Raw genomic sequence first — 15,852 nt, 5'->3', positions numbered from 1 at the left:
CCAAATAAATAATCTTTACTTGAGTTACATGGCCCAACTGGACTGATTTTTCTGTTAGGAGGAGAGAATACTTTGATTAACTAGCTCATATCATCTGTCTGTCCCATGTGCAAAAATGACAACAGGTTGGCATCCTGGGTTATATGGCGGAAGAAAAAAGAAGTAACAGATATATACTGCAATTACCTAAACATTTTCACTACTTCCTAATAGGCTTCCATGATATTTGCCTCTTTGATCCTCAAGGCAGACTGTAGGAAAAGTAAAAATATATTGAAGAATAATTTTTGCTACTTATGTTGAGATAGTGAAAGTTCCGATGGCTCCTTCCCTGCAGTTTCTCACAGCAAACTGTGGTATCTTTAGTTCTGTTAACATGTGGACAAGTTCCTCCTCTTCCCTTGTCCTTGCTTCTTTGCTTAGATGAGCCACTAGCTGACTGGGCAGACAACCACTTTTCTGCAGCTTAGAGCCCTTAAGCATTAGTGGTTTTTTTTCATCTGCACAAATGTGCAAAGAAAAGAAATGAACCTGGAAACAAAGCTGTCATTGATATGCATAATAACTACATTTACCTCACCAAAAACCTGGATGAAAGGTTTGATAAAGAAATTTAATGCTATTTCTAGGTGTCAGGAAACTTTGGTTTTTCTTTTTTTTTTTTTTCAAATATAAAATTGGAAATTTGGTACATTTTGGTAATTTATGGGCACTAAGATATTGGTACTTTATAGAGGCCATTAAATGTGTCTCTTTCTCAAAAATTGGAATCTAAGATTACTTTCAGCAGAAAAGAGATATATAAAATCACCTTAAAGATAGTAGCTCTGAATGTAACAGGATTGGCTATTACATATTAAAAGACTCTTCTCTGTTTAAAGGAAGAATATGTCATAAAGGAACTAATCATATATGGAAGCAAAATTAGAAAGGAAAACTTCAGCATTATGCATCCTAAGAAGTCTTTGGGTAAGGGATATCTGTGAACAGATAATCTGACTTATTGGATTCTCAATTGTTAAAATAACAATCATACAGTAAAAGGATCATGGGCTTCACTGCCAGATAAAACATTCATTATACAATTATTTAATTAGCACCTACTGTGTTCCCAGTACCATTTTAGACACTTAGGATGTGTCTGTGAACAAAATGCACAAAGATCACTGCCCAATGTCAAAGGTAGAGCATAAACATTAAAGATAAATAAGTAAATCATATACATGTTAGAAACCAAATAAGTGTTATAAGAAGAAAAACATAAAACACGATAGAAGAAATTGGGGGGGCTCTGGAGGAAATGCAGAGTGGTTATAACTTGAATGTACAAGGAATCCTTGTTGAGATGTGATACTTGAGCAGTGATCTGAGGTGGTGAGGGAATTTACAAGTAGATATCTAGCAGAGATCATTACATGCAGAGGAATCAGCTAGAGCAACTGCCCAAAGACAGGACATTCCTGACACATTTGAAGAATTTCAAGGAAACCAACATGGCAGGAGATAAGTGAAGACAGGGAAAGTAAAAAGAGGTAAGGTCAAAGGGTAATCACTGTGGACCACTGTAAGAACAAACGGAGCAATTCAAGCATAAGATGATGGTGGCAGGGTCTGGGATGGTAGTAATGAAGGTAGTAAGAAGTCATATTTTCCATACATTTTGAAGGTAGAGCAAATAAAACTTCTTAAAAGATTGGGTGTAGAGTGTGAGAAAGACAGCTGTCAAGAACCACATCAAGGCTTTTTGCCTAAACCACTGAATTCAAACCCTGGCTCTACTCCTCACTAGCCATGTTACTTCTGGTAATTTATTTTACCTCTCTGTTTCTTCCTCTATAAAACAGGGCTCAAAAGATAGCTATTACAAGGATGGTTGTGAGACTATTAAGTGAGATACTGTTTGCAAAACATAGGTATACAGTCGTCATCGTCGGCAGCCGTCCGTCTCGAGAGACGATGGTGTAGCTTCTTAAGAGTCTATCTGCACCTCCGAGAATAGCTGTGCAGTCCGACTCGGGAGTGACACGGTATCTGTCTCCTCCCGTGTTGAATCGACATCTTGCGATGACACTGGAGTGTCCTCTCCAGTGAAGCTGAAGCTACAGAGCCTGGGCAGGGTGATATGGAGGGTCTGCTGTTGCCCATGCAGCAGACCCCCCCTCTCTTCGCAGCTGAAGGGTCCAAGGGAAAGACGGAGTCAATACAGCTTGGGTTCAGGTGTGCCGCAGGAGTTGCCGGTGTTGACTACAACGTCAAACCGCCTTAGGGACTCCGGCTCCGGATTTTCTGTCGGGGTTTACTCCCTTAGCCTTTCCCCTGAAGAGGTATGCCGCAAGGCAGCGGAGGTTTTTTGGAGTCAGAGTTTTCCTTCTCTGATGTGCCCTGACTGGAAGATCGAACCAGTGACACTTAGCTCGCAGGCCAACGCTCAATCCACTGAGCCAAACCAGCCAAGGGCAAAGGTATACAGTAGGCATGAAACAAGTGGTCATTATAAGCTACTTCCCTTTTCTGATATCCTACTCAGCAAGCCAGCTACAGACTATGATTTAGCCTCCTATCATGTTTGCTTCCAGAAGAAGACTGCCTCAGCCAAGAAGCACAAAAATCTGGTAATCTCATCTACTCAGTAGTTATAGTTTTCACTATAAACACATTGTCATTACAGTTTTATGCTTGAGTGTCTCTGAGCCCTCATGCTGTCAGTACAATCCCGAGAGCGTGATCAACTCCTAGTGGTCTGAGGATCTGAGCCAGTGGGCCCACGCCTGTCCTGTAGCATAGTCCCCAAAAGTCTGCCACTTCTGAAGCCCTTTAAGTGGATCGTCAGCCTCTCCTGAACACATCCTGATTTTACACTAAGTGGTTTTCTTTAATTAAATTATAGTAAACATCTAAAATTGGGATTCACCTAGACATCTCGGGGAATTTAGCAACAATATCACTTTAATTCCAATAAACTAGATTTAGAACACTGATCATGCTCTGTAGTATAAAAATTGGAGAGAAAAAAATTTTTCAAGGACATTGATTATACCAAAAATAACATTTTGAATTATGATTGGATTAAAATCATAAGAACATTTACTTTTTTTTAAAACAGTTCCCATGTAATAGTCATTTTTCATTGTGCAATATCATTTAGCCATCAGCACAATCATGCAAGGCACTATTAGTTTAGCTGGGCAAGTGAGGAACCTAGAATCCTGAAGGGTCTGAGCATGATTCATAAGCAGCAGAGCACCTGTGAAGCCAGGTTCCTCTTCTACCTTAGCCCATGTTTTTGTTGTTTTCCTTTGTTTGTTTGTTCTGGTAAAGAGGAGAGGAGGTTGTTTCAGTGTGTTTTAATTTGCTTTGATTATTTTTCACTATCATGCAAATGATAGATCTTGTTTACTTTTAACTGAAAAAAAACGTTCTGTGTCTTGATTCACTCTTGACCCTCAAGCTGAATTCCAGGCACTGTAATGAGATAGACACCAGAAGTAGCCACAATTTCAAAAATACAGTCTGCAGAATACTTGGCTTACAAAGAGGTACCCTGGAAATGGTATCCTGGCCAAATAAAGTCTTAAAGTAAAGAAAACATTTTAAATTGGGTTTAATCTAGTAGCCTCCAAAATTACTTGACCACACAGCCCTTTTATTGGAAAGTAACTTTTAAAACTCTGAGACTAGTTCTGAGGGACAAACTTTGAGAAAGAGGCTGTGGTGATTAGGAACAAGAAAGTCGTTTGCCTGCTTTCTCTTCAGATGGCTCAAAAAAGAGACCTTAAAGGTTTTTCCATGAAAATAAGGTTATTAAAATATTGAAGAAACAGGAAGAATTTTCTTGTTATTCAATTCAAGCTACTGGAAATCTTTGCAATCCAAGGCAGAAAACTAATGATGTTGTGTTTGTCAGGATGGCAGATCAAGCAGTAAATTTAGATTTGAATTGAAAAGCTGCTCATGCAGGATACAGGGCAGCTTCAAAAATGTGCATTGGAATCCTGACTCACATACCCATCCTGCAGCAGGGGGCCAGGACCCTGGCAGAGGTCCAGGCTTTGCCTCTTTGCCTCTCACCTCAGTGCATCCTATACACAATCTCCAGCCCCACAAGAACCACAGTTCACGTCCAAGAAATGAACTACCACGTGATAGAGTAGTAAGCTCCCCCTCATTGTTGTACATTTTCAGGAAGAGCTTGAAATGATTTTTTTATAAAAATCACCAACCCTGACTAACAGTGGCAGAAATTGGGACCCCAAGTGGTGTCACTGCCTGTGATCTCACCCCTGAGTTCCACCCTGATCTAAGGGTTTGCTGAGAATACCTGCTAGCCACTGATGAAATCGAACCCTACTTTCCTACTTTGCTTCGTGTAGTCCTCATTCCTTAGTCTTGGAATTAAATTATTGAATTAAATTAATGATTTTATTAACTTAGTGATTAAATTAGTTAATACCTAGAAGGATTTTTTGTAGTCTGAAAGCAACACACACCATTTTTATTTTATTTAATGCCCAACATATTAAACTTATAACTAATTGCCAAAACTCAGACAATTAAATTTTCTAAACAGTTAAAACATTGATTAAAGCCTCAATTAAAATCTTTTAAATGATTTAAACAGTCATGGTAAATTTATTATAACTAATTCTTTTTACTATTTTTATTTGTTACTTTATTTATTTTAATTGTTTAATTACAGTTTACATTCAACTTTATTCTGTAGAGTCTCAGGTGAACAGTGTAGTGGTGAGACAATCATACACTTCACAGTATGTTCCCCTGCTATTTCCAGCACCCACCTGGCACCATACATAGCTATTACACTGTTACAGACTGTATTCCCATGCTATTCTTTACATCCCCATGACTATTTTGTAACTACCAATCTCTTCTCAGTCCTTTCACACTTGTCACCCAATTAAATATTTAAATAACTCCTTAAACAACAAAATGTATGCAAGTATAAAATTTATTTCTATACTCACGCCTATTTTGTAAAAATTAGGACTGTAGGTTTAACTTTTTCAGTATTTCTTCATTATTTTATATTTTTCTCATTATTGTTTATATGTCTCTTTTGTTATACCGTTTTTTGAAACGTCATCTGCTTCCCCCCCTCCCCCAATTAATATCTCAGATGAACTGAGGCTCCAGGGCTTAGGTAACCAACCAATTGACTTTTGTCAACAGTGAAGAAACAGGTTGCTTCTCTCTGTTAAACATGAACTAGTAGTCACCCATCTGAGCTTTTTTTTGTTTATTTGTTTGTTTTACTTTTTATAGTTATACTTCATTTTTTCAGTCACTAAGACTTTTTAGCTTCATGTTTTCACTCATTTTTTTTGCAACTTGGCATCTCACCCCCTCTTGTGAATTTTTTTAACTCTTGCATGGTCCGTGCAACTCCTCATAACTCCATAGTCTTGCTAAAACTATCTGGTCTATTAGCATTTTCCAACACTCATGTATGCTTTGTTATATCGTATTACTAGAGCACCACTGAGATTTCATCTCCTAGAAATAAGGCATAGAGTTTGTCCCATTATTGATTTTTTTGTGTGTGTCTTATTAGCTACCTAAGTCATTATCTCAGTATCTCCGATGTTTATTGTTTTCTATCTGGTTATTATGTGACTCAACCCTTCTGATGTGTGAAAAACCCCATTAGACTTATTTGTTTCCATGCACTTATCAGCATCAGAAGTTCTTGTCTGGTGTCCACACTGCCCAAGTCCGTTTGGTTCACTCATTTCTTATTTATAAAGAATAAAAATGCAAACCTATATTTTATAAATATAGTTAGTAACAAAACCTATGTAGTCACATATAAATATATCTCTCCTTATTAAATCAAAAAAAATACATAGCATTATATTTTCCTTTTTCTATTGCCTTTATTGTGCCCTTTATAGTAACTTTGCTCGAATCTTCAAGGATAAATAAAAACACTTATTTCCATTAATTCTGATTAAATTGTCATAACTTAGCCAGAAACAAGTTTTACTAAGTTATACCTTAATTCTTTAACACTAGCCCAACATCCCTGAAAAAGTTATCCCTTTCTTTCCTGAAACAATAGCATGTTCTTTGTTCATTTTGAATTTTCTGTTGTCCATGATATCACATAAGCTGCTCCCTAGGAACCCTGCTGTTTCCCTGGGGAAACAAGTATAAGAGCCCAAATCTCTGCACAGGGACATATAGACTTAGGATGTCAGCACTGTGCTAATGCTGCCCCTTTCAATCATTTTTCACATAGGGCTGGAACAGATACTCTTTTTTAAGAATACATATTTACTGGAGAGATCCAGCCAAGATGGCAGCATAGGCAGACATGGCTCACCTCTTGTACAACCACATCAAAATTACAACTAAAATATAGAAGAATCATCAGCCATAACCATTAAAAACAGAGTTGAATGGAAATCTGACAACTATAGAATTAAAGAAACCACATCCATCGAGATGGGTAAGAGGGGTGCAGATGCAGAACAGGCTGATCTCTCACCCACATATGGTGATAAATATTCAGGAGGGATATCTCAGGAGAGAGGACTTTGAACCCCACATTAGGCCCCCCACCTCAGAGTTCCAGTGCCAGGAAGTTAGTCCCCACAGCTTCTGGCTCCAAAAACCAGTGAAGTTTGAGTTGGTGAAAGAAACTGCTGGAGCCCCAAGCAGTTCCTGTTAAAGAACTCACAGAAGGACTCACCTACTCAGTCTCACTCCCTCTTGAGCTCCAGCATCAGGAGAGCAGCTTGAAAGGCACCAGTGGTATACAGGGAGAAACTGAAGTTTTGTCTGCCATCAGAACAAACACAGGCCATTGTGTCTTTTCTGGGCCCTCCCCACACAAAGCCAGCAGGCTGGTGCTATGTCTGAGACTCCATCAACCTGACCAACTCTGTTTAACCCAACTTGGAGACCCTCAGAGACTCTACCCCACCCAATTTATGGGCCTATCCAACCTGCTTTTCTATATGAATGGCTGGTCTTTGCTGAGGCTTCATGACTTCCAAAATCCTAACAAATAAGCAACAGCTGGCCTCAGTGATCTTTAGGCTCACACTACCAGCAACCAGCTTAGATTCACAGCTGACTTTGCCTAGGAATCTCCAAGCCCAGCACAAGTAGCAGCCATCTCAGATTGCTTTATAGCTCAGGCAGGGTGCCTTGAGAAAAATACAGGTTGGGGCTGACCTTGGCCTGTACCACCTAGGAAACCCCAGGGCCAGCACACCCAGTGGACAGCTACAGACCACGTCAGAGCACCACCACCGTACCCCTGCACAGCTGATCCTCCACAGAGGGCAGAGGCTGGTGGTCAGTGGTCACAGCCAGTCCTTGCCACTGACTGGCCTGGGTAAATCCCTCTCATTTATCTGCCAACAGCAACCAAAGCTCAACTACAAGAGGAGGGTATACTTAGCCCACACAAAGGGTGCACCTCAAGTACCCAGCTTGGGTGATAAGGGAGTCTGTGCCACTGGACCCTACAGGACACCCACTACATTAGGTCATACTATCAAGACACAGGATCAAAGCAGCTCTACCTAATACACAGAAATAAACACAGGGAGTCTGCCAAACTGAAGAAGCAGAAAAATATGGCCCAAATGAAAGAACAAAACAAAACCCCAGAAAAAGAACTACACAAAAAGGAAATAGTCAACCTATCAGATGCAGAGCTCAAAACACTGGTGATCCAGATGCTCAGAGAAGTGATTGAATATGACCACAAAATAAAGGAAGAACTGAAGGTTATACAAAGTGAAATAAAGAAAAATATATATGGAACCAACAGTGATGGGAAAGAAGATGGGATTTAAATCAATAGTTTAGAAGAAAAGGAAAAAATAAAGAACAGAAAGAAGAAACAAGAATTGAAAAAAACAGAGAGAGGATTAGGAACTTCTGGGACAATTTTAAATGTATCAACATCTGAATTATAGGGGTGCCTGAAAGAGAAGAGGAAGAGCAAGATATTGAAAACTTATTCGAAAAAAATAATGAAAGAAAACTTCCTTAATTTGCTGAAGGAAATAGACATACAGGTCCAGAAAGCAAAGAGAGTCCCAAACAAGTTGGACACAAAGAGGACATCATAGTTAAAATGCCAAAAGTTAAAGATAAAGAGGGAGTCTTAAAAGAATCAAGAGAAAATAAATTACCTACAAAAGAGTTCCCATAAGACTATCAGCTGATTTCTCAAAAGACACTTTGCAGGCTAGAAGGGACTGGCAAGAAGTATTCAAATTGATGAAAAGCAAGAATCTACAACCAAGACTACTCTATCCAACACAGCTATCATTTGGAATGGAAGGGCAGATGAAGTGCTCCCCAGACAAGGTAAAGCTAAAGGGGTTCATCATCATCAAGCCATTATTATATGAAATGTTAAAAGAACACATGTAAGAAAAAGATCAAAACTATGAACAATAAGATGAGAACAAACTCACAACTATCAACAAGTGGAATCTAAAAAAACAGACTAAGCAAATAATCAGAACAGGAACAGAATCTTAAGAATGAGGACCATTTGGAGGGTTATCAGCTGGTAGGGGGAAGAGGGAGGCTGGAAGAAATGGTGCAGGAATTAAGAAGCATAATTTGTAGGAACAAATAGACAGGGGGAAGTTAAGAACAGTATAGGAAAGAGCGAAGCCAAAGAACCTATATTCATGACCCATGGACATGAACTAAGGGGTGGATTACTGGAGGGAAGGGGTGTACTGGGCAGAGTGGGGAAATAGAAAAAAATTGGGACAACTCTAACAGCATAATCAATAAAATTATACTTAAAAAACACATTTGCTTTGGTTTTCCCAAGAAGACACAGAGATTATTGCTCCCTTATATTTCTTAAAGATTGACTTCAAACAAAATTGACACACCCCACATTCTTAACCCCTTGAATTGTAAGGAGGCATTTTCCTGAGCCAGGTACCTATGTTCTCTTTCATGACTAGAGCTGACATGGTCCCACAGTGCTAAAACCCATCCTTTGGCATCTAACTGCTTTCTATCCATAGCATATCATCTGTTCAAAATTAAGCCTGAAGCTTCCACTTATTTTATTGTTTCTTCCACCTGCTGAGCAATGAAAATGCCCTCATGGGGAAAATCAGGAATTTTCAGACATTGTTCTTTTAGCAAAATGATATTTCTGGCAGATAACTATATTTGCATATCTCTTTTTCCTCTGTCAATAAAATTTCCTTATCAATTAAATATCCTCTTAAGAATTAGACCCTCCCCAAATTACAAGGTTTCAGAGAAGTGCAGTGGGAGGTAGTCCCATCCACTCCTCCCAGTTTTTTGAGTAACATTTCTGAAGGATCCCTGTCAGTCGGCAAGAACAGGAATGTGGGTCCACAAGCATGCCACTTAGTACATCCTAAGGGGCAGCAGCTCCTCTCCTCTGAGTATTTCCCTAAGGGATTTCATTCCTTGAATGGAATACATTTTCCTTCCATACTAAGAAGTACTTAGTCCTTTGACAAATCTTAGCCATTTACTGTTTCCTTGCCTAAGTACTTGGATAAGCCTGTCTCCTTCTCTGAGGTGTCCTTTGTTGTTCAATGCCACCCAAGTTTCTCCTGGAGCAAATAGCCTGGAAATATTAATATTACTCATTACTATTGTCATGAGTTAATCAGGCATATATCATAAATTTGAGCACTGTGGTTGCACATCATCTCATTTCATCTTAACAACAACCACTTGTGATAGTATCATTTTAATTTCATTTTCCAGATGAAAAAAACACAAACATACAGAGTTGAAGTAACCCAGCTTGGAGATAACAGAACAGAAATTAGAATTCACGGTCCCACTCCCGAACCCAGTCTGTGTTCTTACCACTAACTCTGCTTCCTTGTTCATTTTCATCTTTGCTCGTATCTAATTTTACATTTATAGAACATGCCCCCCAAAGCACATTTTGTATTCCATTAGCTTTATCTTTGCACAACTGAGATACCATCCTAGCAACAGCCACCATGCCTTACTTACAAATTCTAATTGACAGTAACCTAGAAACTACTTGCTCTTTCCAAACTATGCCCATTAAGTTTATGTAACATCAAACACTAAACTTCTCCAATTGTTCATCTGCAGCTTCCCTTCTGGCCTCTTATCAGTGAAATCAATTACAGCCTCATGTTCTTGCCTTTCACATGTTGTCAAATCCTTTCTCGCATGACACGCTTAGGCTAATTGTGTGAATTCCATCCCTCTGAGTTACTGAGTTTGAAAGGTTGCTGAGCTCTGTCACCACCTGGCCACCGACACACACACAATCTTCCTAAATGATATCTTGGCCTCATTCTGAATAAACCCTTTTGTGCTACTGTTGGGCTATTCTTCTCTCAGCTCCAATTTTCCCTTTCACCAGCAACTTCCTGTTAAGATTTAGCAAAAATGCTAATTTTTTCAGAATATGTGAACTGAAAAATAATTAAATAGAAACTTAAAAACCATATAAATCATAATCTTGGAATACAGAGATATGTGTTATGCACAACAAAAAAGCAATATGTATAACATATAACTTTCATTCCCTTGGACCAAGTTGGTCAAATTTTGAAATTGTTTCTGTATAAACATTCAATGGATTGTCTTAATTGATACCATCAAAAGTCTTTTGTATCTTGACTGTTTCTCTCCATCTTATTCCCTAATGTATGTTTTAAATCTTCATATATGGCATCAGTATTGACTACCATGATTATGAATATCAAAAAATAATGAAATATCAAAGAATTCCTCCTAAGTAGCATAATGGAATTCAAATGATACGCTAAGACATTCTCAACACATATAAGAGAGTTCTAAATTGTGAAGAATCCTAAAAGTTACCTAAAACTGTCCCTTCATATTTTACCTTAAAAATGTAGGTGTTTGTTTATAGGGAATAATTAAATATGTTTTAGTTAATGAGGATATATTTAATAATAGTAATTCTGGAACCCCTGAGCTAATCTGGAACTTTTTTTTTTTTTTTAATCCTAGGTTGAGAGATGGTGGAAAAATGTGAAAATTCCAGTATCCACTGCATGTCTTAAACAATACTGGCTCCATCTAGTGGCCAAAGTAATAATTTCCAGTTAATAGTATGTTTATGATTGATTAACTGTGCTCTCTTGAACTCAAAATACGCAGCTGGGTCCAAATATGTGAAGATTTTGAAATATAAATGTAGTCTTGAAAATTTAACCACTTCTACCTGTTACTATCCTCTTCCAAAGAGTATATGATTAATAAATTGTTCTTTAAATTGGAATTGAAAAAGAGGCAAAATCCAGTATAGAAAAATTAAGGTATTTCACCCTCTATCTCCCAAGAGAAATTTGTGTTCATCCAAAAACATAGTGATATTTTTATTGTTAAAAAAATCATCAAAATTATTACTTTTTAAATCAAGACGATATAATTATTACCAATTTATTATTTAAAATATATTGCCATTTAAAATATAAAACATAAATTATGCAGTAATTCTAAAAGTACATGGGAATGGTATCTGTTTCTTAATATTTTGACTAAGAAACTAAAGCATACTGAGTGAAGTGCTCTATTCACATAGGGTTGAAAGACTTATTTTGGGTTTATTTAGTGCAAGATTTCTTACCTAGAATGTGAAAACTTTGAAGTTTCAAGCTAAACTTTTTATGTTTGTGCATATTCGAGAACAAGAAGCCTCAGCTTTCCTCAGATTCTCAAAGCAGTTTCTAGCACCTTGTTTATGAAATGCTTAGTACTAATTACACAAGTGGGTTTCATTTATGAAAATTTCTCAAGTTGTGTGCCTAAGATATGCTAATGTTATACTTTTAAAACAAACTTTTTAGAAGTTTAACAACCATTGTTTTTGTGTTCCCAAACTTAAATATGTAAAATAAACCCTCCTCATGTGCTACCGTAAATATATGGTAAAGGTTACTAAAATGTTTTACGGTAAATTTCTCTAATGGTAAAGTATGAATAACCTCCTTTGGGTTGTTAAGAAAATTACTATAAAATAAAAATGGTCTGAAACTTGATCCCTGCTTCTGAAATCCACCCAATCTGCCTCTTCTCACTAATCCTTCCTCCACAGCTGGTCAAGTGATGTTTGGAACCATTGATGTACTGCCCGAGAAATAGAATTACATATTTATTCTCCCTCTCCCACAGGGAAAAAAAAAAAAAAAAAAAAACTTGGGAAAATAAAGAAAATGAAAGATTATGCACATTTTAGATAACATGAGAGCACCAAAGTCAAAACACGGCTTCACCATGCCTCTTTGCTGGTTCTCTATTTCTTGTCTCTCGGCTCCAGATTTTCCTTGTTTTCCTGCTCTATAAAAACGAATCTGGGCCTTTTAAATATATTTTCTCTGCCAGATGGCCCCGAAGCTTAGTGAATAGAGGGTGCTAGACAGACACTTCAAGAGAAAAAGAGTTTGCGTCCTGGTCCCGGGGTGCTCACTGGGCAGGTTCTGGCTTCTCCAGCCCCAGGCCGCCACTGTGCCCAGTGGTGAGCACACTGAGCCGCCCACAGCTTCCTCCAGCAGCCCTCCCCTCCCACTCAGGGATTTTGTAGCCAAGTGCCTCAGCTCCTGCAACACCCAGCTCCTGTAGTGGAGGGTGGTCAGCGGCACCCCGCAGCAGTTTTGTCCCCCAGGATCTCCCTACGTGGTTTTGTTGTTGGAGCGCCTGCCTCTTTTGAGACAGACAGCTTCTCATGAACAGTATCCCTGTCTCTCTAGAGGGTTAGTTGCCAGCAATTTCTGCCCACATGACACCATGGGGGCCTGTTTTCCGCCCATGAGCCAGGCCAGTGAACCCTTCCAACAAGGTCTGGATCTGAGCCTGGGTCTCTTCTCAGGATGCTCTATCTCAGCCCCAGGGACTCTGACAGACCCTATTCCTATATTCCTTAGATTCTTGCCAGCTCTGACTACCCAACTGCTTGCACTCTAATCCCCTGTTATAATGACTAATTCTTTATATTACACTTTCACTATTCAACTTATTGTGTGGATGCTCTTTCCTCATCGGACCCAGACTGTTACAGCCTAAGCTGTGTAAAGGAGTCTTTTAATATTTGAAAAGAATAATAACTAGATTGCATTAATTCTATAGAACAGTTGATCTTGTTACATACAGTTGTTTGTTTTCCTAACTTTTCTTTGCATGGATTTTAAATGTATGAAGAATAGAGACTAGGCTTCCATTGATAGGATTTATGCAAACAGTATCAATTTGTTGTGTGTGCAACTCACAGAAACTTGTATATCAGATATTTGTACAATGGAACTATCATTTAAAGGTGTAAAGACCACAACTATGGAACATCTTTAGAATTCTTATCTAACCAGTCAAATATGGTTTTCTCCCTTAGGCGTCCAGAGATATCTAAGCAATAAAGCTTGCAAGTAGTATTGGGGGTGTTGAGGATGGATTATTATGGTGGTCAATTTCCATTAGGAAGCTGTTCCTCTCGCCCTCTCCACCAGTTGTTTGTGTGGATCCGACCTAATCCCAAACCTCCATCCTTCTCCACCCCTTCCAGGCCCCACTCCAGGGTGGGAATATGACACAAGCCTGGCTGATCAGCTCTTCCACCCTCTGACCATGATAATTACTTCCAAAAGGACAAGGGACACAAATGAGTGTAAGCCTGAGAACTTCACTGGAATTTTTTAGAAAGAAAAGTTCACTTCCTGCTGGATTTGCCGAATGTCTAAGATGTAAGCCTGTATCCTTGCCACTGCATGGGAGAAACCTTTCTGATAAAGAGGGAAACACAGGGAAGTAAATAAAAAAGATGAAGACCGGAATCAGGCCTCTGGCCACAGATATCTGCAGTTTTCAGAAACATGAGACAGTCAATGCCTTAAGTCAGTTGGAGTTTAGTTCTGTCACTGTGGTCAGTATAGTCCTGACTATTGTACTTACTACTCAATGGAAGCCCTTAGGTCACAGACAGGTGGTTGATAATTTCCTAAGACGATGTCCAGGAGTGAAGTTTAGTCAAGTATGTATTAGGCACTTACTGTGTACACAGGACTCTGCTAGAAAATGAGCACTAGATTGGTCATATCCTGAAAGTGTTTCAGTGATGGTTGACATTATTACCAGAGCAGACACTTCTACCTTTCGATATTCAGTAACAAAGTTTTCTTGCTCTGGTTCAGACAGTCATTTTTAGAATATTTGGAAAAAACACTTAGCAAAATGGCCAAATACAGTTTTTTATGCTGTAATATATATATATATATATATATATATATATATCAGAGAAGGAAAACTCTGATTCCAAAAAACCTCCGCTGCCTTGCGGCATACCTCTTCAGGGGAAAGGCTAAGGGAGTAAACCCTGACAGAAAATCCGGAGCCGGAGTCCCTAAGGCGGGTTGACGTTGTAGTCAACACCGGCAACTCCTGCGGCGCACCTGAAGCCAAGCTGTATTGACTCCGTCTTTCCCTTGGACCCTTCAGCTGCGAAGAGAGGGGGGGTCTGCTGCATGGGCAACAGCAGACCCTCCATATCACCCTGCCCAGGCTCTGTAGCTTCAGCGTCATCACAAGATGTCGATTCAACACGGGAGGAGACAGATACCGTGTCACTCCCGAGTCGGACTGCACAGCCATTCTCGGCGGTGCAGATAGACTCTTAAGAAGCTACACCATCGTCTCTCGAGACGGACGGCTGCCGACGATATATATATATATATATATATATATATATATATATTTTTTTTTTTTTTGCAATCTCTGACACTGTTTGTCACTCTTTTATCAGTTGATGATGCCAGAAATATCTAGATAGAAATAAACTACAAAAAAACATGACCGATGTCAGTGTCAGGCAGGTCAAAAACATAGAAGTGTAGCTGACTACAGATCCAAGTCTTCGGCCTCTCTCTGTCTGCCAACATTAGCATGCTGCCCACACTGACATGTCTAATGTCACCTAATATGATTGATTAAGGGATACATTTTAAAATTTCACCATAGCCTTTGTTTTTATTTTTTTATTTTCTAGACTGCTTGTCACATGCCCCAGATCCATGAGAGGTTTGTATAAAATACAAAAGCAAATTTTAAAAGAAATACAATGTGTGACATGGTGACAAAAGCCAGAAAATTGTGTGTTCTGAGGGACATGCCACTCTTCCTTCAGGTCTCTGCTTTGTTTTCTTCAGCTGCAAAAGTGACAGAGTGAACGGCCTGGTGTTTGTCAGTGTATGTCACAACCATGATATTTAAACATAGGCCTCTTTGTAGTTATTTTCTTCCATCCAAAGTCTTTTTGGAAATGTGCCAAATAGACATTTACTCAAATAAATACAAAAGGTCAAGTTTTCTCCCCTGCCTTCCCTTTTAAAGCAAAATATTTTTTCTTTATTTTATTTATGGCAGAGTTAAGTTTATTATTTTTACATGCCATACTATGTTGCTTAGTTACAATTCATTACTAATGTCAGTTTTTTATAGTCTGTTTTCAGATGTTGCAATTTTCTTCCAGGAGCCTATTTCTATTTGTCAAACTTAATTTTTTTCTTTTATACTTAAAATTCAAAATCCAATTCAAGGGGGAATAAATGGTGATAAAAGGAGACTTCACTTGGGGTGATGAACACACAATACAATATACAGACGATGTATTATAGAGTTGTACATCCGAAACCTATATAATTTTATTAACCTATGTCGCCCAAGAAATTCAATAGAAAAAGGAAAAAGAAAAAACTCAATGCAAATCTTTTTCAAAACTCTGTACTACTTTCATTTTGTTTTGCTATAAATGTTTCTCTAGAGGGGAATAGAGTAGTAGTTATAAGGCAATCTTAGATTAAATTAATG

The sequence above is a fragment of the Furipterus horrens genome, unplaced genomic scaffold (genome assembly GCF_987537825.1).
Source record: "Furipterus horrens unplaced genomic scaffold, mFurHor1.1.pri manual_scaffold_6, whole genome shotgun sequence".
Lineage (NCBI taxonomy): Eukaryota > Metazoa > Chordata > Mammalia > Chiroptera > Furipteridae > Furipterus > Furipterus horrens.
This window is presented reverse-complemented; position numbering follows the sequence as displayed.